The sequence below is a fragment of the Eleutherodactylus coqui genome, chromosome 1 (assembly GCF_035609145.1).
Source record: "Eleutherodactylus coqui strain aEleCoq1 chromosome 1, aEleCoq1.hap1, whole genome shotgun sequence".
NCBI classification, from domain to species: Eukaryota; Metazoa; Chordata; class Amphibia; order Anura; family Eleutherodactylidae; genus Eleutherodactylus; species Eleutherodactylus coqui.
In genome coordinates, this window is record NC_089837.1 from 68,376,124 (window position 1) to 68,401,454 (window position 25,331).

The 25,331-nt window shown below is 43.7% G+C and overlaps 1 protein-coding gene across 1 annotated transcript in view; it reads right to left on the bottom strand.

Annotated features, from left to right (window-relative positions):
* VSNL1 (visinin like 1) overlaps positions 1–23,036 on the bottom strand; it is a 138,927-nt gene extending 115,891 nt beyond the window's left edge. The window contains exon 1 of the mRNA XM_066597008.1: positions 22,776–23,036. The gene's annotated coding sequence lies outside the window, so the exon portion shown is untranslated. The remainder of the gene's footprint in view (positions 1–22,775) is intronic.
* Between the last annotated feature and the right edge of the window lie 2,295 nt (positions 23,037–25,331).

The window sequence follows — 25,331 nt, forward strand, 5'->3', positions numbered from 1 at the left end:
GCACGTGTTTTTGCACGTACATGGGTGCGCACAAAAGTGCGAACCTATATATGGTACACGCACACGGTAAACTCGGTATCGCTGTAATCGTGCTGCTCAGATAAAAAAGTTATCATGTTGCTTTTACCAAATGTTGGACACTGTAAAAACCCCCAAACAATGGCGGAATTTCTGAACTCTTTTTTTTCCCATCTCCCACCCAATAAGTTACACAGCACATTATTTGAACCCCAGATTGGTGCCCTTAAAACATACAACTTATCCTGAAAAAAAAATAATAAGCCCTTATACAGCTATGATAACAAGTTATGGTGATTGCGCTGCGGCGATGAAAATCTCTCGGTCCTTAAGACTGGTCACAAAGGGGTTAAATGAATACACAAGCGGGAGGCGGTAAGGACACCCACATGACTGCCCACATGTAGGCTCTTGGTGCCAGATATACAAACTTCTCCAATTATGGTTTCCATTCACGGCCATCTGGGGAAAAGTAACTAGAACAATATGGTAAGATAGGCAATTCTAACATAATAACCAATTATAATATAGTGCACCATAAGGAATTGGGAATAAATAACCGAAAACGACGAGACGTGAAACGCACGGATTCAGCAGCACTGTAATAGTAAATCAATAGAGACAAATTAAAGGAACTAATTAAATAACGCTGAACTACAATCAGTATGTGATTTATGCGATGGGTTTAGTCGGCACTAGGCTGTGTGTAGAGAGAATCCACTAGGTCAGCGGGGTGGTCGGCACTGCTGCATCATCAATGGACAGGCGCTGTCGTAGCTGCAGACATACTGAATGGTAGTTCAGGGAAGACAGATGCCTCCTCACCAGCACATTCGTCACAGTCCGTGCGGAATTGTTTTTTAATTACTTTCATTACAAGGTAAAATCTTTCATAGGGATAGTGAGTCATTGTTAGTACAGATGGTAACATTGCATCCCTTCGGGCAGTTGGCCCCACCTGGTGTATGGCATATATACCATTATATGTAGTAATATCACACCTGTCAAATGTAACTAATTATTTCCCTAGTCATTAAAGTATATATGCTTACATTAAAGGGACCGTGCATAATTACTACAACATGGCTGCTATCTTCCAGTAAGCACATAAGTAAATCAAATAAAGAATGGTCAAAAAATGAGGATTTATGTCCCAAACACTACCAATGCACTATACCTGCTACAGAACATAAATAGGAGGATGAGCCGTGATCTCCTCTATTATAACTGTGTGTACATCTTCAGTAACTGTGACAGCAGATTCTGTGTCCCCCTGCAGGCAACTTCTGTGACAGATCCATGTAACAGCATTAAACAGACTGAGAGGTTGACTAGAAAACAAATCCTTAACCCTCAGCAAATCTGAGTTGGCCTGAACTGAGATCACATAGCCATCAAGGAAAAAGAGGCTGGGAGTTTCAGATAGAAAGAATGACTAACAAAGGTAACACTAGCCCACTGATATGTACTGAGGAAAGGCTGTGTAATGAATAAAATAAATCCCCGGAGTGGCCCTTTAACATTATAGGGATACTGTGATAAGACGTGAAGAGGACTGTGCATGCCAGGTCGCTGAGAACTGGAAATCGGGGCATGCTGACAGTGGGATGCCTACACAGAAGGTGAGGGGAGCACTGCAAATTATGAAATCAGCTGTGGGTACTCGGCTGATTTTCAGTCAAAATCCGCACCAGTGGTACAGGATACAGTTTTTTGGATGCAGAATTGCTGTGGAATTTGCAGTGGAAATTTCCGAGGCATTTCCAACACAGTGTAAACATGCCCAAGTCATGTTGAGGTACGCTGCCACGTGCAGAGTGGCCTCATTACTAATAGTGTCCCCTATACTGGCCCCAGTAGTAGTAGAGACCCCCCCAGTGGCCTCAGTAGTAATAGTGTCTCCCACAGTGGCCTCAGTGGTAATAGTTACCACCACAGTGCCCTCAATAGTAATAGTGTCCCCCATATTGGTCTCAGTAGTAATAGTGATCCTCACAGTGGCCCCAGTAGTAATAGTGACCCCTATATCGGCCTCAGTAGTAATAGTAACCCCCACAGTGGCCCCAGTAGTAAAATGACCCCAACAGTAGCCTCAGTAGTAATAGTGACCCCCACAGTGGCGATAGTAGTAATAGTGACCCCCACAGTAGCCTCAGTAATAATGGTGACCCCTACAGTGGCCTCAGTAGTGATAGTGACCCCTACAGTGGCAGCAGTAGTAATAGTGACCTCCACAGTGGCGCCAGTATTAATAGTGACTGAATATCTCTGAGACAAACTGGAACGTCAGGTCAGGAAATATAAACAACATGCAACTTTTATGAGAGAACTCAGCAGAGGTTTGCAGGATGAATAGAGGTAAATACCAGCTGACGTGTATCAGATGTTAGTAGAAAGTATGCCACAGAGCGTATCTGATGTCATTAAGGCTAAAGCACCCCCACTAAGTAGTAATCCAAAAATGTTGAATGGATCACAGCACACTCTTTACCTTATGGTATGTAAGGGAGGACCGTCCTCATAACCAGTGCGCGCTCAATTCAAGGTCCTGGATCCTGGACCTTCGTTTAAACAGCATAAAGATTTGAGAGAGCAGCACTCCAGGGATCTTCAATAAAATAGAAATCTTTATTGCCCCACAGAAACAACGTTTCAACTCTCTGCTGAGAGTCCTTGTCAAGTCCTAGGACTTGACAAAGACTCTCAGCAGAGAGTTGAAACGTTGTTTCTGTGGGGCAATAAAGATTTCTATTTTATTGAAGATCCCTGGAGTGCTGCTCTCTCAAATCTTTATGCCCACTAAGTAGTAACATATGGACATAAATACTACTTTTCATTCTTGCTCAGGTGTCCAATAACTTTTGGTAGGATAGTGTTTTATATAATTTATAGACTACTCTTGGGGACAAAACTTCTATAGAGATCAGTGGAAAACAACTCAAAAGGCTAGGCACTCTTGGACACCTGGCTGCTGGAAATTGACCTTCCTTCTCCAAATGTCATGTTGTTACATAATGATTCTGAATGTTTCCTGGCTGCATGGTCATTGCAGTTATACCAGCCATATACAGGTCAGAGTACGAATACACAGAAAACCATGGGATGGCATGCAAGAGAAGCATGCAACAGCAAAAATACATTTTGATGACGATGGCAAGACACTTGGTAGGGCCACCCTGAAGAAAAGGCCCAGTGTTGTCCTAGGCCAAGTCCATGAATATATATAAAGCCCATTTTCAATTACAGATTTTTTTTTATTACCATTAATAACATAAGATTGTAACAGTGCGCAGAAGAAAAGCAGTAAAAATAAGAAGGACAAGAACAAGAAGAAACTTAACGGGACTTTCCAGGCAAAAACACTTGATGACCTATGCTCAGGATTGGTGATTAATAGTTAATAGCAGAGGACCCGCTGCTTGGGATCTCCGCCAATGAGATGATTCATAAGGAATGGGAGGTGAAGTGCCACAGCTGGCTTCATTCCCATTGAAATCAATGGGAGCTGAAGCTGGCTATTACACTTCCGACACTTCTGCCTCTGACACCAAGGTCGGACGCGAAAGTGCGATAGACACTTCAGCTCCCATTGATTTCAATGGGAGTGAAGCCAGCTGTGGCACTTCGGCTCCCATCCACTATGACAATGTCTGGGCCTGAGTGGCAGGTCCTTGGCGACTAACTATTGATGACCTCTCCTAAGAAAAGGCAAAAAAGGGAGTTGTGTATGAACGAGTCATTACAATAAGCGAATGCCCAACTAACTATGAACCTTTTTACAATACTTGGTATTATTTATATAACAGTATCTTTTTATGAACGAGGCAGATTTTCTGTTACAAACAGCAATGCAATTATATATGGTTAAATGGAAGGGGTTAAGGCTTCCAATTCTTCTACCGGGGCTGCACACTTCTTGACTTTCCATCCAGCAAAGTGTACGGGGGATGAGAAATCTAAACCCTTTGTTTCTGAAGCTAAAGCCTAGTTTCCTAGCAACAGATGTAATAAATGTCCAGCCGAAATGATCTGGAAACAGTCGTTGGCCTAGTTCCTTGTAGTGGGCAGTTACCCATAGACCCTGTAGCAGTACCAAACCTGCAATTTAACATCAAGACCTACAATAACAGAGAACAGTTACATAAACTGCGAGTGGAAATCAGAAGGAATTCGTGTTCAGGAAACTTTTATTTGCAAATCGGCATTTGCAACATTCTTCGGTACGTCTTAAAGCCTTGGTTCTCACCCTACTGTACGTGCAAACAAAGAAGTACATGCCATGTCACTAAGATATGCAGAGGTACTGTTTCTCATTGCGTTGACTGCCAAGTTGGCATAAAGAAACTTATAGGCCAAGCAATGCTCCTCTGGCAAATAAGGTATGCACATGGACAATGGCATAATGCCCCATGCAGCACCACCTGGTAAAGGTCTTGCCATTTGAGTAATTTCATCAACCAACATAGTCCTCAGTTTGCCCCAGTGGCCTATATATAACACCAATTCTAATCACAGTTCCCTCTTTAGTTTGCATGCAAACCAAGAGAGTTTTTAAGCTATTTGTGTGTATTTTGAATTACTGTTGATTTAAGATTAGCTACTTCTTTCTACTCTGTCTTTCCTGTACAACGTTTACCCAGGTATGGCTATTTCTCAATTATTGCAATCCTTGAATCATGTCTTTATTATGACAACCAGGTCTAAATGATCCCTGTAAATTATAGCCATTATCTCACTGATCTTGCTTCCTAAGCTATGGGCAATAGTATACATTGTGTTAAGAAAATTGCATTTTGCTTTATTCTTACCAATTACATAAATTCTATCTCCAATATTGATCACAACATTTTTGGAGTGTCCAATACACCACTTTTTCCAAACAGGCAGGGGACATAAATTATCCTCATACACTAAATTTCTGTCCCTACATCTAATTTAAATGCTGTGAAAAAAAATACTGAATTCCTCACCAACCACTTATGTGACAGATGCAAACTATCCCTTTTGAACATCTCCATCTTAAGTTATCTTCAGACCGTATTTACACGGGTGCGAGCATGAGGGACATTGCACGAAAATAGAACATGCTGCGATTTTTCAATCCCGAACTATTGGTGCAAGCGAAAAATCACTCATATAAATTAACGGGATGGGGTTGGAGCTTAGCTCCACCCCAGCCATTGCAAAAAGTCGGCAAGGGGCGGAGAGGAGGAGGGAAGGGATGGGAGTTTAGCAGTCAAGCTGCTACACTCCCATAAAAGTCTATGCAGCCGATGGTGGCGTTAAAGGCTGGGCACTTTTACACCATGGAATTACGCCCATGTGCACTGATGCATTGTAAACCAATGCCTCAGAGGGGCAGCGTATATCGGCCGGGCGTGAAAACCTTGCCGATATACGCCCATGTGAATCCAGCCTGACACAGAGCAACTATCATTCTGATTCATTTACTTGATTGTTTATTAGTTGTTTGCCGAGATACCGGTCATAGGGGGATCTCATGGAAATTAATTCGCAAGTTGTTAAAATATGAACCACTGTAATTTTACCCATCAGCCAGCGACTATTTTTCCAGTAAGCTGAAACGAAATGACTAGAGGCTTATTGCTCTTCACCCTGTCAGTGGCCATGTTTTGCATTGAATGACTATCGTTAGAATTTGCTCTTTCACGTGATTATTCAGCTGAGAGTTATCCCATATAAAGTTACCTTTAAACCACCTACCAACATCATGACTTTCACATCCGACCACTGTCGCAGTCACACAAAAATGTACTTTTCAACGTCTTTCAATTGGAATGTCCCATTGGGTGATTTCGACTGCAGATATGGAAAAGCAAGTGATCAGTCAATAATCTCAATGGTCCCTCTTGATGGATGGACCTAAAGCAAGTGCAAGCTGAAGGTATACTGTGCAGCTGGAATCAGGCCTTGCACAAAGCGTATGCTCGTTGCATGTTCTGCATGACTTTGCCCAAAAGTGGTCACTTTAAAGGGATGTTCCGATTGTTAACTATTGATGGCAGGATAAACCATCAACCGTAGATCAGCGGGGTACTCCCATCAATGCGCTTGTGTACTGAGCTATTTTCTGCAGGAAGCTATCTCCTCTGTTCCCACTGCAGTGGCCAGGTCTGCTTTTGCAGGCAAAGTTTCCATTGAAGTTAATAGCCTAGCCACTGCAAAGGGAATGGAGTTGTCTGCTTCCTGCAGAAATCAACTCAGTGCATGAATGCACCAGCACAGCAAACAGCTGACTGGTGATAGTGGACCTCCACCAACCTACTACTAATGGCCTATCCTAAGGACAAGCCCTCAATAGATTACAACCGGACAACCCCCTTAAAAATAGACAAAGGACACTTTCAGGGGGCATTTTTTATCCTTAAATGTATGTATTTTGGGCTGACAATCACTTTTCCAATATAGTTTAATTAAACATTTGCACTGTTTCTCTTCTGCAGCTTCTACATATCACTGTCTATAGAAACTGCAGTTTCAATAGGGAGATTTGTCAATGTGCTATACTGACTTTCCCTCTGCTCTCTCTTCTCCTGTACATTCTTACCTGCTAAGTTAGGACCCCAACAAAGTTTAAGCTTATCATAAACTAGCTGATAAGAAGTGCAGAAGAGAAGAAATTAGGGCTGAAAACCAAGCCGTCATTCCAGCCTCACTTACAGATCTATCGAGACTTCGACTGCAGTGTCTATATACAGTGATAGGGAAAAGTTGCAAAAGACAAACAGTGCAAAATTTTTAAGTAACCCCTATTGCAAAAATGATTGTCGCCCGAGCGCCTCGATTTTCGAGTACTTTCAAACTCGGGCGAAAAGATTCGGGGGGCGCCGTGGATGAGTGGGGGGTTGCAGCGGGGAGTGGGGGGAGAGGGAGAGAGAGATGGCTTCCCCCTGTTCCCCGCTGCTACCCCCCCGCTCCACCACGCCTCCCCCCGCCCCCCCCCCGCGCCCCCCGAATCTTTTCACCCGAGTACGGAAGTACTCGAAAATCGCGGTGCTCGATCGAGTAATTACTCGAAACGAATAGGTTCGTTCATCTCTATTGTCAACCCAAAATACATGCATTTATGGTAGAACAAAAGTGCCTATAGCCTTTAAAATAGGTGTTATAAAAAGTGTATCAGTCTTGTTGGTTCTGTAATTGTTAGTTTTATTCATGTTCAGTCAAAAGCAAACGTGTGCAAAAAGTTGCATGTTGGCGTGTCCGTTCAGGTGAGAAGAGAGCTCTCAACGCTATAATGGATCACTCCACACTCCAAGGAGCAGTGTACACAGTATCCAGGAGCCTCAGTCATCATGTCCCTAGCATGAGCCGGGGTTATTATGTGTGATATATCCCTTTCCGCTGAAAGATAGCGCTAGCAAAAAACACACAAAATGCCACGCTTTGCTACAAGCGTACAACACATTACTATTCATGCAGTACTAATGCAACACTGAGGGAGAAGAAAAGGGATAAAATTCCATGACTATTGAATGTTTTGTTGGCATTTAAAGGAAATTTCCAGCCAAAAGTGAAAATTCAGCTAGGGGAAAAATATCCAATCCTCTGCATGAGAGAGCAGACAAGACTCCGCGGTTGTTTCATGCTCCTTCCTGAGGCTTTAGAGTTAGAAACCTATGAGATATCCACAATGCATTATACATAATAGTGTCAGGTGGTGTTAAAGGGGCACTTTTGTGACATTATATGCAGCTATCTCCCCCCCCCCCCTTATATATAAGTTGGCTAGTGTTACCTTGGGTAGTTGTTCCTTTCCATCTGAAACTTCCTGAAGAGGGAATTCGAGCATCAGCGATTTTCCAGTGGGCAGAACAGACCCCTAAAGAAGCGTCCGCAGCGGCCATGCAATCATGGCGTAAAATGTTTGCATGAAGAGGAAGATTATGATGAGAAGTGACAACCAATTCAGGTTTCTGGGGTAAGTGAGGAAACCTTGGCGCTAGATTTACCCGGACGTATTTGCGGGCGCAATATTTATGTGCGCAGTACACAGAGGATAGAACTTGTTGATCTCAATGGGTTTGTTCACATACGTGCATTTACCTCTTGCATTTCGGACGCTCAAAAAAAAAAACGCAGCATGGTCCACATAGAAGTCAATAGGGGGGTGCAAATGCGCGTGCAATAGGCAAGGGGATGTGTGATCCCGCTGGAAAAAGAACTCATCTGGATCTTATTAAAACCAATTAACCAATTAGTACAGTAAAATACACCACTGCACGCACAAAAAAAGCATAGTTCGTTTTGCAAAAAGCACACAAATACGTGTGAAGCAGGCCTAAGACTTGAATGCACCTGGTATACAGGTGATTTGGGCTAGCAGTTGACAAGCCCATAACCATATACTTGACATCACCGTGATGTTCCGTTTTTGTGCAGGCAAATGACTGTAGTGGTCATGTAAGTATATAGACGGATCAGTAAACAGAGCGGCGGTGCTGGAGCAGCGGGCAGTTTCAGAAGTGAGTACTGTGTCTTCTATTATTTTTTCCATATCACTCCCTTTCACTGCTAAACTATATATGGAAATCAAATGATCTCTTTAAAAACGTATCCGCCGCCTCATATTGGATCCCTATCCTTCTACTCATGAGTCAGTATATGCATAGTCAGTAGTAAACTAACTTGACGCTCATTGCCTAAGTTGCCTGGTTGTAATATAAGTTATTACAAGACGGTGACATCATTTTCATCCGCAGGTTCAGTCATCAAAAAGCAGATAATCATCAGGGAGGAGAGGGGAGGAGGGGGCATGCAGCTGCAGCTCTTCAGTAAAACAGCATACAAGTAGGGCTGGAAAATGGTTCAGATTCCCGCAGCCAGCAGAAGCCTGAATCATTCAGTGTAAATGCATGCCCCGGCTGAATGGAGAATGAATATTAATTTGGTTCTCGTTCACCATTCAGTTTCTACATGTGCAACGTGCAACAAGTGGGATGAGGCTTTCACTCTCTGAGTGGTTTTTAAAAAGTGGTTAAGGGGCGATAAGTGTAGCACGCTCTTAGTAATCTTGCGCACCATTGAAGGTATACAACAGGATCTGGATGACGAATGGAATTAGGTGATTGTGACACCAGTGCCTGAATTAAACTGGCGTGATTTACGATGGTGCCTAAACAACCTTAACTCTTTAGTTCCCATCTTGACTCCCTCTTCTTACTAAATGAAGTCTAGTATAACTACCCTTTGTAAAATGAACTTGTAGTTAGAATAGTTGTTCTTAACTGGCAAGTAAAGTACTTCTATTCTGTAGTGCCAGTCAGGTCATTACACATGCAGACAGATCGGCCATGTGAACAGGCAGTCATCCATCTATGAATGACTGCCTGTTTACTGTGAATGGAGGCCCGTGAGCTGGAATGATTCCCTGCCTACTCTGCCTCCATTCATTAGAGATGATTGTTGCTGTGTAAAAGCATAGGAACGATCAACCCTGGGAAGACCTGTTGGGCATCTGCTGCCGACAGGCTGTCTCGTGTAAAAGGGCTCTGTGGTGCAGTCTGGGTGTATATTTGTGCTGCAGATTCCACAGTACGATACAAGTGGATGAGGTTTTCCAACCCCCTTCCACATGTATCCTCATGGAAATTAGAGCATGCCGCAGCAACACGTGGATTTTTCCGCAGATCTGTTGTGGATTTGTGATGAAATCCACAGTGGAATTTATCCACCATGTCTGGACCCAGCCTATGGGTATCAGCAACAGTAAAGGGAGACATTTAATTCAGAGCACACCAGAAAGTGCTTGCCGACTCAGCAATCCTGAACAGAGAAAAGACTCATAAAGGGACCTTTCACACGGGCCGGAATATTCTGCAAAGTTGCGGAATTTGCCATCCTGCAGAATATTCAGGACCAAAATCCGTACTACTAAATTGCTGGACTGAAAATAGCAGAATCCTGCCGGCAATTTCGCAGTTAACCACGCGCATTTTGGTGCAGAATTCCGGGACAGCATATTAAACAATGCTGTTGCAGAATATTCTGTCCCGTGTGAAAGCTCCCTTAAAGATTTGGATTTTTTTTTGCAACAGTAGGTGGTATATTGGAGAATGGCTGGGGGTCAGTACTGATAAGTTCAACCAGCCCTTCCCAGTCCTGATGGGGCAGGACGACAATAGTAACACTGAACCAAGATTTTTAGGTAAGTACTTAGTAGGGATTAGTAGAGGCCCAGAAGGCCCCTCCCACACATACTTATAAATTAAGTTGTCATTTTCAGAACATGACGGTTTTAATTTCAACACATAGGCTTTACGTGATCACTTATTTATGACATCTGTAGTCATGGAAACAAACCATGCTAACTTTTCCAAGGTTATATTCAATCATCACAATGTACAGGATTAGAAAAAGATGGCACCTTTTTCCCCAAACAGTGCCACCCTTGTGCAGAGGTTGCATGCGGTATTACATCTCAATCCCATTTATTTCAATGGAGTTGAGCTGAAATACAAGGGATAACTCATTAACAAGTATAGTACTATTTTTGGAAGACAGCAGCCAAATGTTGCCCCCCATGGAGAGTGTATTTCTGAGTCTTAGCCCAGCTTCACACGGACAAAAGCGCAATTGCGCACACGATAGCACAATGTTTTTACACTGTGAGTGAGGTTTTTTTCCAAGCATATTGGCGTCTTTCACTGTACTTGTACCCACTTGTTAATTTGTGCGCCGCAAACAAACACACCGATTGAAATGGCTAATGAGTTCCAGATGTGTTCTTATTCCAACACAATTACGCATTGTTTCACGTATCTACTTACGTATTGTGCATGCATTTGCACATCCAAATTGATTTCTATGGGGGTCTTTGGTGCGCAAACACGCAGAAAAATGGAGCATGTTCTATCTTTTTTTGGATGGCCCGAAAAGCGCACGCAAAACATGGAAATGTCAGCAATTTCAGGCCATATCTAATGTCTAGAGATGTTGTCTATGCACGTCTAATTCTGAGATTGATGTTATTAGTTGAGCATGTTGAGTTTTTTCTATCTTTTAATATTATGGAGAGTGGCGGATAACCCTGAACAGTAATCCACCGTCATCCTTCACTCCTAATCTTCCAAAAAAGAACAAAAAGTTATGCCTGTTGGATATACTAAAAAAATATCATATTGCCCGTAATTAGAGGTAATTGGGTCGGTACAGCGAACTAAATCAGAGTGTGGGGAAAAGGTAAAGGACTTCACCTTGGGCGTAAATTTAAAGGTGTCTTCATCCAACTAGAGTTCGTGTCTTGCTACATTGTGAAGATCCAACGTGCCAATGCGGCACAGATTCTTTTCTCCATTGTCTTCAAGAAATGTTAACAGATATTGAAATGCGGATGACTGTAAATCCTATCTGAGGATGACCTTCGAGGGACTCGGCTGTCAGCTGTTCTTCTGGGCTCCACCACAGACATGCACACATGACTTGCATTTCTGTACACGCTGTAGGTTTCCAATACTGTCGTCATCTCACAAGGTTTCCTTTATTTTTGGAGTATAGAATAGTGTAGTCAACTACTAGCAGGCGCAGCGTCAGCACCCGGCAAACCCGTGCAGGTGCCGAGGCCAATGGGTCAGGCCCAGCAGTCGGGACTCATTGATTTTAATGTGAAGTGTGTCAAAAATTTGCCCCCTGGCAGCTGTCATGGGTGCTGCTATTCCCGCTGTCTGACTTGTTTGGTCATGTGACAAACACATGATCGCTGTGGTCTAGCCGGGGTATGTCCGCAGACAGAGGAGGTGAGCTTTAACCCTTTCCAATCCAATTTTGGATTCAGGGTTTCCTAAAAGACGTTCTCTTTTTTGCTGTTATACAACCGTCCCATCTGCTGGCTAAAGCCAGTTTGTGTGCGCCAGAGAGGCTACAACAGCGGAGCGGCTGGCAATAGACGGTAAGAATACCCTGTCGGACGTCTTCTGACATTGGAGCTGTACAAGCTTCAATCAGAATGTAGGAAGACGTCAGACAGTGGATTGGAAAGGGTTAACTGTTTTTTATTATATTACATTAAAAGGGATATTGGGGGCAATATTTTTCATAGAAGGCAAATAAGGGCATTATTTCTAAAAGGGGACTAATAGGGACATTATTTTAAAAAAGGGGGCAAATGGGGGCATTATTTCCAAAAGGTTGCAAAAGGGTATTATTAGTAAATGGGGACAAAAGGGGCATTATTATTTAGTTGAGGCAAAAGAGGGTATTATTACTGAGTGGGAACATAAAAAAGGCATTATTGCTAAGTGGGGGCACTTTTACTGTGTGAAGGTCACTATAAGCAGCACTTACTGTTTGGGGCCTACAGGGGGCACAAAAACGAGCACAGTACTACTGTGCGGGGTACCACAGGTGGCATTATTACTGTCTTGGGTACTATAGAAGGGGGGATTGTGTAAAGGTGTAGATAACGCAGTATTGGAAAAGCAAGGAGCCAAAGATGTCTGTGTATCAAATTCCGCAATTCAGGCAAGTTGTGGCTGGGAGAAGCTGTCATGGTAGTTTGGGCCAGATACAGAAGAGATTAGAAACTGAATGACTCCAGTCAGAAAGGACTTCACCTGTGATGACTGAATAAAACAGTAGTGTAATCACTAATAAGGTGTGCAAAGCACCTGTGCAGAGCTTGTATCTACCCTTACATGGTCACTGTATGCGCTGTTGCAAATTTACTGCCGGAGATCTCTTCTGGCCACTCGCCTCCATTCACTGAAAACAGGCAGCTGTTCATAGATTGAGTGACTTCTGTTTACACTGATCAAGAAAAATAGCACATACGTGACCATTTCCAGTCACCACTTTTATACAACGTGTGAAAAGATAGGTCTTGCCCTATCTTTTGACGTGATATGCAGCAAACTCCCATAGACTTCCATGGAAGCTGGAAAAAGAGGAGGGGGAGTGAGTTACCCTGCGTACAACACTGGGAAAAGAAGACAGCTGGCGCTAATTAAGCATTACTGGTCATTCCGATCATTTTATAGTGTTTGCTGGTTTTCATCGCCTCTGCGTATTTTCTTGCATATACGCAGAAGCGCCCTGTGTGAATGGCTTGAAGTACGCAAATAAAGATCGGGACTCGATCGCACAAAATCTTCTTTCATGTGATTATACGGTGCGTAAGGGCGAACGTAAATGTAAAGGAGGCCTAAGAATGTCTTCAAGACAGCCATAAGTTACATCTATGGCTGTCATGATGGGTAACCCAACTGATCCTTGTTTAATTAGCAACACAAAAACAAATAGAGGCTAGCAATGGAGCATTGTGTAGCACAGAATGTTAAGGCTGCAGAAAGCTCTCTCTCACGACCTAAAGGTTGCAAGTTCAATCCCTGCTGGGTTCAGGTAGCTGGCGCAAGGTTGAAATAGTCTTCCATCCTTCCGAGGCTGTTAAAATGAGTACCCAGCTTGGTGGGGGGTAATTTTAACTTCCGGGCAGAAAGAAAAGAGTTTTGACTCCTATGTCTCACTGCTAGGAGTATCGGGGAAATGTTTCGAGAAATTGAGAGGTGGAGGCATGGGCGTAACTATAGAGGGTGCAGGGGATGCGGTTGCACCCAGGCCCAGGAACCTTAGGGGGCCCATAAGGCCTCTCTTCTCCATATAGGGAGCCCAGTACTATGAATAAAGCATTATAGTTGGGGGCCCTGTTACAGATTTTGCATTGGGGCCCGGAAGCTTCAAGTTATGTGTCTGTGCAGCATGGTTTAGGTATGGGTACGGGTACAGATACAGATAGAGGGAGGGGGGGGGGGCAGCTCACCTTTTGCATCAGGGCCCCTGAGCCTTTAGTTACGCCCCTGGGTGGAGGTCTCTAGGTTGTAGAATTCCCTAGGTAATGGCCTATTTTGACCGTACTAAAATCTGGCCCTGAATGTACATCTATCTTGATGCTATTGTCTGATTGGCTCATTCCTAATTGCTACAAAAATAATAATTTACCTTCATCTTAAAAAAATAGCTCTCCTCGGACACCAGAACGTCGATAAGATCCAACCACCAACGAAGGGCATACAAATCCTAAAGTTTCCCTATGACACCATGCTATTTGTATGATCAATATTTAGATTAGCTGCAACAAAGAGGAAAATTAAAACTTTTTATCTCCTGTGTTTTTATGAAAACATTGGCATGTGCTGCAGTGTGCTGAAATCCAGGTTTTATCAACAAGAAAGATAATCTTCATGCCTACTGATGCCAGGCAGCCTCCTGGGAGACCAGGTTTAACCAACAAACCATAACCCTGTTCTCGCTAGGCCTTGTGCATAAAACCTGTCAAAAGGTCATTGAGTAAAGACGATGACCTAATGCAGGTAGAAGACTGCAAAAGTCAAACAAACATCATACGGATTAAGAGCGTTAATCTGAAAATGGCAATTTACGGAAGTCACGAAGAGTAGTTTTTGTATTGGCTCCGTACTGCGATGGTAACTTTATTTGCTCAGCTTAAAACTCTTGTCCTTTGTCTGTTGTCATCTTCCATACAAATGGTTCCAGATCACTAGGGGGTCAATGTGTAGGGGCCCTTTCAGAAGAGCCGATTTATCATCTGAACAAGCAAATTCGGAGTTAGAACAGCTTCACACGGGCGAATTTGTGCGCAAAATTTGCACACGCAGTACGCAGAGAATAGAACCCGTTGATGTCTGAAGATCAGAGGGAAAAAACATCTGTGTCCATGCATCCATAGTGTCAGATTCACATCAGACTTCTCTCTATGAGGGGCTTTCTCCTGTGTCCTGCTGATTAACCCTTTAATTTGCTCTTGCTTAAACTTTTTTAGGCCCTTAAAGGGACTTGAAAATGCCATTGTTTGATTGCCAGGACAGTACACTGCATTACTTTTGTAATGCATTTTACTAAGCCTATGACAGTAGCGTGGGCTCTAATAGGCTGAGTTAAATGGCAAATATGGAGGCCTTTGTCAGGCTTCCAGATCCCATGGGAACCCATTGAACCTTGCGATTGCACTGGGGCTGTTGATGGGTGACAGAAGTTTACATGCTACAGTTGCTATTTATTCTGGCATGTAAGGAGTTAAACTGCCACGATTTTAATGTTTTTCGTTCTTGGCTGTTAGACCTCATTCACACGACCATATGCATTTTTACATTTGCCTGTGCGCTCTGTAAAATCACATGAATGACTCTTAATTAGCATATTTTCAGCCATTCACATGGGCGGCTGTAGTGTATTGGCAAAAAACGCCTCTGCTGCGCAGAAATCCCTCAATCGACAGAAAACCTGGGTATGACTACTAGTGCTTAAGTAGAGCCAGCTGTCTTCTTTTCCAAGCATTGGACGCAGCTAAACTTTCTCCCCTTCCTTTTTTTTCTCCCGCTTCCATAGAGGTCTATGGGAGCTTCTGGCGTATATGGCTAAAAGATAGGGCAAGACCTATCTTTTGGTGCAGCATATATAAAATTGATGACTAGAGATGAGCGAGCACATTCGGTTAAGGCAATTACTCAAGCGAGCATCGGTCTTTTCGAGTAACTGCATACTCGTCCGAGAAAATTCGGGGGACGGCGGGAGTGAGCAGGGGGTTGCGGGGGGGGGGGGGGGGGGGGAAGAGAGATCCCTTACTCTCTCCCCGTCCCCCTCGGCCCCCCAAATTTTCTTGGACGAGTATTCAGTTACTTGCCTTAACCGAGCGTGCTCGCTCATCTCTATCGATGACCGAAAATGGATGCCAATGAGCTATTTTTCCCTCCGTGCTCAAAAATGAATACATTGGATTCCAATGCTTCAGATGGTCGCCAATTTTAGACGCGGCTATATAGCTGCATATACACGGTGGTATGAATAAGGCCTTCGAGCAGGAGCCTGGCTATCAGTAGTCAGCTAAGCCACCGCCTGAAAAAAGTATATGTGCAGGTTTAACGCCATTAGTGAGGTCAGTAAAAAGGCGTATAGGCCGTCACTAATATGGTCTATGACATACATATTGGGCAACTTTAGACTCGCGGTTGTCATGTTTCAAGCTCATTCAGCCCCTGGTTTGAGCAACTAAACAACATTTTTCTAGATCTTACCAATAATGCTGAGCAGGAACTGAATATGATCAAGACCCCCAAGTGCTAAAGCTCACGGACCCCTTACTATCTACTACAGCAAAGGACAGAGCCGTCATGGTCCCCCTCCGGCCAGGCCCCAATGGTCTTGGTGCTGAGGATGTCTTGCTGTACATAGGGGTCTGATGATCCTAACGATACATTGACACACCATTCCCTGAAGATGATTCCGCTTTCTTAGTAGCATTTGTAGGCCAACAGTTCTACCAGGAAGTGTACGAAATTTTTATGTTTTTTTGCACATATCAAGCGTAATATTTGCACTGCACGTTCGTTAATGGCAAACTACGAAAGTGGCGTCTATTCATGATGTGTTCTGTTACAATAAACTTCCTTCCTCCGCCATTGTCAGACTGTCAGTTCATTCCAGCACAATAGCTGCCTGCAAGGAAACTATGAAATTACGCAAATTTACACAGAATATGAATCAATTAGCTATTAAACATCTACCTAATGCGCTCCGTTCATTCAAGGAATTCAGAAAAGAAGTGCTGCACCAACATTATTACCAATATTTAACCACATGTTTGCTGATTTACACCTCATTACTCTTGTCCTGTTACTGTGTCAGTGTACACTGCAGATCTGGCATTCTATTCAGGAACCAGGAAACACAGGATGGACATGCTGGAGTTGTCGAAGAGATAAAGTATCGTAATTTAAATGTGATTGTTATCCGTTAGGGCTCTTTCACATGGATGTATCTGCATGTGCAAAAATCGTGTGCGCGATATGTAGGGAATAGAATGCATTTATTTCAATGGGTTCATTCACATCTCCATTTATTACGCAAGCAAAAAAATAGAACATCCTCTATTTTGTGTGCATTTGTGCACCAAAGGACACCCTTTGGTATGCAAATGCGCACAAAATAAAGCATGCTCTATTTTTTTGGCGTATACGAGAAATGATCTATTTTTGGCGCATTTGCGCACCAATGGGCCCCATAGAAGTCGTTCCATCCTTGGGCCCTTTTAGACAAGCTGACTTATCATTTAAAGGTGCGAGTGATGTCACCGCTGGCGCATTCACTCTCAAGCAGCCTGTGTAGACAGGCAGATATATCATTACCTCGTTCAACGAGAATCGTTCTGTATTTCGCATTCGCTATATCTTTGACAAAAAATGCGGGAAGCTCTCATAGACTCCTATGGGAGCTGAAAAAAAGGAAGGGGGGGACTTCCGAGCTGCGGCCGGCGCTCGGGAATGAAGACAGCTGGCTCTATTTAAGCATTAGAAATCATTCCGAGGATTTCTGCCGACCGATGGATTTCCACGCTGCAGCGTATTTTTTACGCAATACGCCCGTGTGAATAGACGAGAAAACGCTAATTATTCTCAGCACTCCATCGCGGCTATTCTTTACCGATGCGATTTTCGGCTGTAAGGAAGCATTGCCCGTGTGAATGAGGCCTTGGACTGAATGATTACCTCTCACTTTCGCTCGTTTGGACGATTTTTGAATAATGGCTCCGCAGTAGTGACTGCCATCTGTAGGACCTACTGCAGTGGCTCCAGACACATCTAATGTGACAGCACTGAAATAGCACCATTTTGAGTCCACGTGATTGCCCGTTATCTATCTCTGTCACCAATCAATAAGCTGCTTCCATGGCGACCGGATGACAGGCGGCGGTATTTATTGTCACTCACTGACATACATTGCAGAAGATGCTTCGTGCACTGTAGAATGATAAATGATCGCGGACCATATCCCCCTACAAGCTCGCTTCCACCGCCATTGGAGGCTCCGTTAACGTCTAAGCACGCTGCACTACTTAGGTCAGGATTATGTCTTAGCCGCGACCAAACTCACCCCATTATAGTCAATGGGGTCTGTTTGGTGCTGGTCGACTCCATTATAATATGAACTTGTTTCGCTAAGGCCTCCTGCCCACAGCCAGCGGAATATCGCAGCGGAGTCCGACACGGCGCCCCACAAAGACCCCATACTCAATTCTCTGGATCCACCGCAAAAGTTCTGTCTGGCAAGCCGGCGTTCACAGTAGAAGTATCATATGACGGACGGCTTCCATTGACCACAAGGGAAGTCGGCTGCGCGTTTTTCCGTGGCAAATAGAACATGTCGCTATTTCTTTCATGCAGCAGAATTCCGCAATAGAACCTAATAGCTGCGGAATAACACAGTGGAGCAGAAATCCGTTCGTGGGCCTTAGGCCTAAAGGATTATGTTTTTCTGCTTCTATGACGGAGCTGGAAAATGGAAACCCTAATGGTGATGTGAATGAGGCTTTATCTAAAAAAAAAATCTTTATTTTACAGGGTGGGCCGTGGAAAAGTAGCCCACTACACTCTTATGAAAGCTGTCTGAAAGCAAATCTGTCTGTGTTGCCCGTAGCAACCAATTACAGCGCAGCTTTCATTTCCTATACTGCTGAGGTAAAATATAACCTGTGCTGTGATTGGTTGCTATGGGCAACAAAGATTTTCTTTTAGACAGCTTTAGTAGGAATGCGGTGGCCATAGCTTACATTTTACCTCAGCAGTAGAAGAAGTGAAAGCTGCGCTGTGACTGGTTGTTATGAGCACCACACTCCTATGAAAGCTGTCCAAAAGAAAATCTTTGTTGCCCATAGCAACCAATCACAGGGAGGAATTTTTTTTCCTTAAATGAGGAAAATTGGCTTCTACCTCATTGGGCTTTTTTTTCCCTTCCTCCGGATCAACATTGGGGGATAATAGGCTGAACTGGATGGATAGGTCTTTTTTCGGCCTATGTTACTAAAAGTTACACAATTTTCCAATATAATTTCAATTCCACGTGGTTTGTAAGATCTCTGCTTGCTTTCATACAACAGAAACCTTCATTATTTACTCCTAGTGGATACATCTGATAGCTCATTACAGCTGCAGTCATCAGAGCTGTGTGTTCGTCTGTCCATCACATAACCATCACTGATTTTCAGCCAATGAAAGTCCCTAGTATATGACAGCAAGCAGAGATTTTGAAAAAAGGGAGGAATTGATATTGAAAAGTACATTAGAAAATTGTATAACTTTTATTATATAACTAAAGGAATTTTCTATGACTATAAAATGAGCATACGCACGTATGCATGTGCATGAGCACAACGTTTTTCGCACCAAACAAGGCTTTTTTTGCGCACGTATGAGCATACGTTACTGTACTTTTTGCACCCGCCTTGCATGTTCATTTGTGTGTGGCACATCAAGCCTTGCGTATCGCACGTGCGTTGGCGCAACTCCTATTTACTTCTGTGAGGACTTTTGGTGCACAAATATGAATAAACAGAGCATGCAGCATTTTTTTCGCTAAAAGAGTAAAAATACGCCCATTCTCTGCGTATTGCACGTGTAAATTTTGCGCGCACAAATACATCCGTGTGAGTCTAGCCTTTATTTAAGGTCCTAGATAGAATTAAATACTTACCTACTCCCGCGGCTCTCCACCCAGCGCAGGAACCTCGAGCCTAGAAGAAACCGACGAGCGGTCATGTGCCGTTCATTGTGCTCATCCAATCACAAGCTTCACTGGTCATTCTATGGCCGCTGATGTCTGCAATTGGCTGAGAGATCACACGCACCGCATTTGACCGCTCGCTGGCTTCTTCCAGCTTCTGAACTGCGGGGAGACAGGTGAAGCCACTAGGGTAGGAGAATATTATTATTTTTTCTTTATTTTACACCGTTTTAAGCCTTTAAACTTATTTCTTCCCGTCTTAAAAAAAAACACTTTATTAAATCTTATTTGCTGAAACCAGAACACCCTTTTAAAGGCAACCAACATGGCTGTCACGTACAGCTTTTTCAGAGTCTGGATCAGCAAATTTGCTTCAGTCCCCAAAATACGAAAAAAGGAATGTATCGCCATATTGGTAGCCACTCTGGGAATTGAGAAAGCTGTTTTTTTTGTTTTTCTCTCCGCGTTACCAGAAATGTATATTACAGCGAAGCGACAAAATCCCATGTTAACAACTTGACAGTAGAGGACGACTCAAGGATCTACAGTAGATCTAATGGCGGTTTTGTGGTTACGGACAAATATAAAAAATAACAAAAAAAACCCGCCTTCTGTTTTGATATAACAGTTGCTTCTTATCTTCGACAACGCTGCTGATCCTTATTAGCATAACTTATCATAAATCAATACTGTCCTCCGTAACATATGGCGATTCCGGACGCTGGACTCACTAAGATACAATCAATGGAGGAATACGGAGAAAACATATTTTTAGGGGCAGAAAAACGTCGTGAAGCCAAGTTTTGACCTTAGGGCTGCATCCGTGACACGATTACGACAATGCGGTCCTATGTGAACTGAAACTAAGCTGTACTACATGTGATAAATTCAGCTCAGCTACATCTGACTAACGCCTCTAAGGGCACGGTGAATTCCAATGCAGCCCCTAAGATCAAAGCATCCTATATACCACTGCATTGAAGGCTAGCACTGGCCATTATAGTACGAGCCAGCTATAGATCTCCCAGCCCTAGTTCCTGACACTGTTTGTGCTGATGCTCTGCGACAAGAGGTCTCAGCTGCCAAACTTGTCATCCGTCTGAGTGGCCTTTATGTACTGCAGCATTTCGCAATTCCACGTATACACCATTATACTTCCTGTATATTAAGTGCAGATCTGTCCTTTGTTATGATAGCAAACATTGTTGCGCTCTTTCCTCCTCGTCTTGTAATGGGCTTGCGGATTGACAAATGTTTGCTTTTCTATTAATCCCATACACTGATGTAGCAGAGCTGATTCCGCGAACAACGTAACATCACTGTAACAAATGGCTAACTCTGCTCTACTACATGATTGATCGGCACTGCTACATCTGTGTTTCAACGAAGGAGATTTAAATATTCTATATGTTAGATAGGATTGAGGAGGGTGCTACACTAGATGAATAATATTACTAAGTACACAAAGGATTCCATAGGACAGAAGGTGGCGTGAGGACTGTATACATGTCACATACATGAGAGTCTCACTGCATAGCGGAGTGGGGGGACACTGCAGCGGCAGGCATCCTGCAGAGCAAAACGGAAAAGGGGGCACCACTGAGCTAATGCCATTAGCTTGTCTTCAATCTACACAAATACCAAGGTCTTTCTAACAAATAACCTTAAACGTTGTCCAGAGGTCATTTCCTCGTCACATTTCCTTTCCAAGCAGCGGATGATCACTACTATCCAGTCTCTGCGGAGACAGATAAACACATGGAAGGGCTAATGTCCTCGCTGTGTAGAACTATTTAAGTATATATGATTTACAGAATAGGCAGATTGCGTCCATTTATGGATTTTAACGGATAAGTTGCGAATCCTTTAAACAGACGTTGTGTTAAATAATAACACACCTGGTAGGATAGTATAAACAGAAAAGATAGATAGATAGATAGATAGATAGATAGATAGATAGGAGATAGATAGATAGATAGATAGATAGATAGATAGATGTGAGATAGATAGATATGAGATAGATAGATATGAGGTAGATAGATACTGTAGATAGATATGAGATAGATAGATATGAGATAGAGAGATAGATATGAGATAGATAGATAGATAGATAGATAGATAGATAGATAGATAGATAGATAGATAGATATGAGGTAGATAGATGTGAGATTGATAGATAGATAGATAGATATGAGGTAGATAGATATGAGATGGATAGATAGATAGATAGATAGATAAATAGAACATAGATAGATAGATAGATAGATAGATAGATAGATAGATAGATAGATAGATAGATAGATAGATATGAGGTAGATAGATATGAGATGGATAGATAGATATGAGATAGATAGATAGATATGAGATAGATAGATATGAGATAGATATATGAATAGATATGAGATAGATATCAGTATATATGGTATTTCTGTACAACACTGCAGCCATCTGCAGCCTGGATTATTAATAGCCACATAACATGGTTATAATCTCCAGATAACCATTATAAATCCATCGCTCTATTACCTGATAACTCAAGTAGAATAAGTCAAAATAAATGAAAAGCAGGCTTGTTACGGCAATGTGCACGTGCGGTCATGCACCATAGATACGTTAAGAAACTGGCAGATAACCCATCAGGGTAATTAGGGGGTTAACACTGGTATGACCTTGGCTTGACACACACATGCATAAAAACCCACATTCATTATAACGTACAGGCAATAAAAAGAGCCATCCATACTAGCCATTACTTGCATGAAGATCCCATTACAGGACTCTGCAGCAAGGGTGCAGATGACATAGTGCCTCCCCTAGAGCTGCCCCCATCATATAGATACATGGTATATAGTACACATAACATAACAATCAATGTTAGTAAACAGGATGCAGCATTCATTGTATCCTGTGATGCACAATACAGATGTGTGGATACAATGTAACTACAGGGGTGACAATGCTACACATACAGCACCCCCAGCACAGAAATGCTGCATCCACACAGTGCAAGGTCCATTGCATCAGTCATGGCCACCACTGATGATCAGCTTTGTGGGATAAATCAGGATTTGCACTGGAACATATGTGACAAATACAAGATGAGAGATCTATGATATATGGACAGCTGCAGGATCCGGGCTGCTCCCCTCCCTCCCTGCTCGTATCTGCAATGTGCCATATACATTCCATACAGCAGCAGCACTGAGGATGATGAGGGTGATGACACTTACATAGGGAGCAATGCAGATTCACCAATGCAGAGAGCCCTGTGATCTCCGGGTTGAGGAGGCAGTCAGGAGGCAGGTCCCGGCCGTAGCTGGCGGTAATTCCCTCCTGATCGGCGCCTGTTCTCACTTCTAGCTCCGCTCTGTGCTGCAGAATTGGGAATCCCGGACAAAATCAAGGCTCCCTGGAGCCGCAGTGCGCAGGCGCGGTGAGAAGCAGCAGCAGCAGTGGTGGTGGTGACTGCAGCCTCACTCCTCCTCTGCCCCTCTGTCTTCACTTTCCTCCACTCCTTGTATTCAGTCCTTCCTCCAGTGCCCACCTTCATGGCAGCCCTGCCTTCTCTGTTACCTGCTCAATATGTCTATTAGCAGCCAGTCCATATTTTCATAGATTCTCTGCAGTCATGGGGGGCTTGTGACCTGAGACCCTACTGATAAAGGTTCATTAGAACATCTGAACCGCTTTGGTACTGCTTGGAGACTTCCATGTCTAATCCAGGGTGTAGTGAAAAAGTTTGATCTAGCGCTATATCAGGGGTCCTATATGAAAGAACAGTGGAAGACATGGGTGTGCTACACCATGGTGGGTGCACAGGCCCCTGGGGGCCCCAGAACAATTTTGTATTGTGGCCCTATAAAAGATACGGTAGTAATACACAGGGGCACCCTGCAAAGAGGAGACCTGCAGGACCACATAGGGACGTCAAGTTGCTGCCTGACCCGTATGTGTTTTTAAACAGCCATATTAATGGCTGGCAAAGTAATTGCCAGCTGCGAGCCGACCAAACAGCAACCTGACAGGTATTTAACTTAGGGCTTCTTCAGCGTCGCGTATTTACGCAGTCAACGAGGCTGATTTGCGCGCGCGTCTGCGCATAGAACTTTTACAACATTTCAAAGAATGTTGCAGCAGACTCTATAGGAGTCAAATACTCAGTAGAGCAAGTAAAGGACAGTGATGCAGAGCAGGGGCATAACTTGAAGTTCCTGGGCCCCAATGCAAAACCTGGAACGGGGCCCGCAACGATAATGCTTTATTCATAGTACTGGGCTCCGTATATGGAGAAGAGAGGCCTTATGGGCCCCCTAAGGCTCCTGGGCCCGGGTGCAACCGCATCCCCTGCACCCTCTATAGTTACGCCCCTGATGCAGAGCTTGTCCAGACAAGGACCCGTCATCCGTAGAGAAGCCAGTAAAGTAATGTACACTTACAAGCAGCGTCTGGGGTGTAGTCTATAAAATATATCAGAGATGTCCTGTCAATTCATCTTTTTTTTATAATGCATACACAGCAACGTTTCGACTGGGAAACTCCAGTCTATCGCAGAGCCCCGCACAGAAACGTCACTCCCTGGCTGCCGGCTCCGCTCTGCGCATGCGCCGGCTGCCCAGCAGCCGGCATATGAAAGAGCCGGGGCCACGGGAGAGGTGAGTGCCCACGCTGCTCTCTGCAGACGCTCGGGTCGGGTCCCGCTGCGAGAATTCTCGCAGCCGGATCTGACCCGGCCGTCTGCAGGCGGCCTAAAGAGGACGCTTGCTGTTGGGGCCACTAGTTAGTTGAAGAGTAAGTCATCCACTATAATCTGCAGGAGATCTAGGTACCGATCCATGTTGAGAGTCCCTGGAATGAACACAGGTCCAATAAGGCCATCACGACAAATTCCAACCCCCAAGTTCATGCTGAAATTTGCAATGTTTTCTGATTGGGTCCTGCTCTTACTAGTCATTTGCATTGTATCTGCTCCATACATGTATCCTAGCAGAAGGAGCCCACTTCAGGTACACTTTACTTCAGTAATCGCAGCGGTCCCACAGAACGGGATCTCTGCTTTTCACATGCTGCTCTTCAACTCTGTAATAGGGTTTTACTCTGTCTTACAGGGGCCACAGAACAAAATCGAAATCCATGTTCTGCGGCCCCCCCCCAGGACATGTCCCCCATACCATCATGTAGTATATTGAAGTACACTACTGTTGTTTCAATATAATACCCCAATGTTGAGATATAGTGCCGGATGCGGCTTTTTGACTACACTGTGTATACTCTAATGTTCTGACATTACCAAACATAGGTTGGAAAAAGTAAAAGGGGATTCCAGAATAAAGTTTAGAAAGTAATGCTAAGTTAGATCTGGTGTTGTTTAAGGGCTTATTCACATGTCCGTATATTGGCCTGGTTTTCATGCTCGGCCGATATACGGTGTCCCTTTCTGCAAGGGGAGGAGGCGGGCCAGGCCAGGAGCAGTGCACTGAGCTGCCGCCTTCTCACCACTATTTGCAATGGGAGGGGCGGGACGAGGTAGAACTTAGCTTTGCCCCCATCCCGTCTGTCAATTGCAAACAGTGGCGAGGGGCTGGGGCGGTGCCCTAAAAATACGCAACTGTAAACACCGCATCGAAATAGACCATTTTTTGTAGCAGATTTCATTTCTGCTGATTTTCTGCAGATTTCTGAAAAAGGTGAAATGCTCAGTGAAAATTTCCCAGCATAAATTAACATTTAGAATCCGCACCACATATCAATTTTTGCACCAATTTTGTGTGCATTTTTTCTCGTGTGCT